Source organism: Penaeus monodon, chromosome 20 (assembly GCF_015228065.2).
Source record: "Penaeus monodon isolate SGIC_2016 chromosome 20, NSTDA_Pmon_1, whole genome shotgun sequence".
In the NCBI taxonomy this organism is placed as follows: Eukaryota; Metazoa; Arthropoda; class Malacostraca; order Decapoda; family Penaeidae; genus Penaeus; species Penaeus monodon.
Genome location: NC_051405.1, coordinates 46021883 through 46024454, shown reverse-complemented (window position 1 = coordinate 46024454; position 2572 = coordinate 46021883).

Here is a 2572-nt window from a genome sequence, read left to right as displayed (position 1 = left end):
AATTTCACAGACACTATGGCTAAAAACACTGATGCTGATCTTTTATTTTTGTATTTAGTTGTTTCCTAGAGTTTTTTTTTTCTTTCTTTTTAATATATGAAGAGAAAATGGATACTGATGTCCACAGTATTTTATATACAACTCGGATTATGTTTGGGCTTTATAAAGATGACAACAGTGCAAAGACTGTGTATTCTGACAAGCACTAGCAACTACCAAAGTCATAGTTTTAATCATATTATACATTTTATGCTTTTTATTTGACAATTCATAAACTGTAAAGTATATTAATCTGTTAATCCTTCAGAAGGCATTGACTGAATTTTGCTTTGCATTTTTGTGTATAGTTTTTCCTTTATTAATGAATGATGCATATATGCACAAATTCAAATGACACTGATTTCCAAAGTTAATTTATTTTAAGGTTGAGTGGGTATATCCCTTCTTTTTAATATATGTCTGCTGTATTCTCCTTTCAGAATGTAGGAGGATCAGTTACTAAATAGGAATTTAGCTATAATTATTTTTTATATGGCTTTGCAAAACTTTTGGCCTAATTTGAGCTTTAATTTTGTCAAAATAATGATTATGTATGTGTTCAGTTTTTAGGCCACAGTGTCAGTTTCACGGTGACTAGTTTTAGAAGTGTGAATCTTCTCTTTAAGATTTATAGTATTTTTAGCTGTATCTAGTCTGGTTCTTGTTCTGCAGTTAAGTAGAAGAATCTCTCTAATCTGCTTCAGTCACAGAAATATGTAAAACAATATAATTAATATAACTGTACATCTATCCTGAATTGAATTACAGATCTTCTGTTGGAGTAGGATTTCAGTTTGATTGTGAACTGTCCTGTGGAGCAGAAGTGAAATAGATAAATGTATTAGACATACCTCATTTATTGTAGTGTTTTAGTTTGTATTGGGTAAATTACATTACATTCATTTAGATACTGAATGATCAGTTAAATGACTTAAATGTGGAGTGTTTAAAGTTGTATAATACAAGGAAGGTCGGTTTGATATCTGGTAAAGCAGGTTTGACATGGAGATCATTTGTAACATTGTTAAGCATGGTACTCTTAAAATCATCTTCCACATATATATTTATACATTGAAAAGTACCAATTAGCACATCCACTTGGAAAATGGCTTGAAAAATATTAGAGGTACTTCTAAAAGTACTTGCATCAAAAGTTAATAACAAATCCAAGAGTACTGGAAATACTATCTAGCAGAGTCATCTATCTATTAGTACTTTTTTTAGAGGCATGTCCAGTAATTTTAGAGCCACTTTCTTAGTGGTTACAGTAATCAGTATTTTACTAATACTGTGTGGAATACAGTTTTAAAGTCCCAAAGTAGTGGCAGTACTTCCCAACTCTGCAATAGACTGATACTTATGTATGTAAATCTTAGTTATTAGAATAACAAGAAATTAATTAGGATTACAAATTAGGAATGTAGAGGGTATTACCACACTTTTTATTCATTTTAGTATGAATTGTTGTTATTTTAATTAACTTTTTTAGCTATTGTAATCTGTTAAAGTAAACAAAATTAGGCCCATATATGATTTTATTTGATGCAATATTACTAGGGGAATATTTGAATATAAACTTAGAAGCTTCTGATAAATGGAATGAGGACATAGATGCTCACAATGTCTGCCTTGCATTGAACAACTTCTAGATTCCCGAGAAGAATAATTTGGCTTCCCATTTGGAAAACATCCTGATGAGAATATGTGGTTTATCATGTAGCTGCTTGCTATAGTTAATAAGGATTGCATTAAGCATGAATGGGGCAGGTATTGTTTGTTAAGAGAATGATACTCATTAAATAAGTAAATCTGTTGTTATGAGAACCAATGTTGATGGTACTTTCTACATGAAAAGTCAGATGTTTAAACAAATAAAAGTATATTGCAGTAACAAAAAAAATATTTTAATTCTAATATGACAGAGTATTACTATTAGCTATTATACATATTAACCTCATATATTTTCAGTTATTTACTTTCTGTTCAAGGTAGTGACAAAAACATAATTACTAAAGCAGAATCAGAACATTGCCAATTATGCCATTAAGTTTTCACATGTGTTTGTCTCACCCACTATTGGTAAGTTGGTCTCTATAGGGTTAACCAAAGCTTGGTTGTCCATTTTACAAATGACTGTTCATTTTTTATATATATTTAATATGATATAATGATTATCTTAACTTTTTTTTAATGACATGGATTAGGATGTCATATTTGGGTGCAAATATTAAATCTACTTGGTAGGCTTGTCTAGCAGACTAGACATGACATGATATGATTATATCATAATTAAAATATATTAACAGTGAGCAATGCCATATAAGTTTCCCATAGTTTGACCAGTTCTAAGTGAATACATAAATAAATACATGAACATATATTTTCTGGTGTATTAATCTCAGACAATAAACATATATTCAGGATGGATGTTTAACTTTGCCTTTGCTCTTGTTAAAGTATATTTGTTTATGATCAGTATATTATTATACTGCAGAGAAGGATAGGGAGTTAAAATGTTTATTTTAATTGTTAG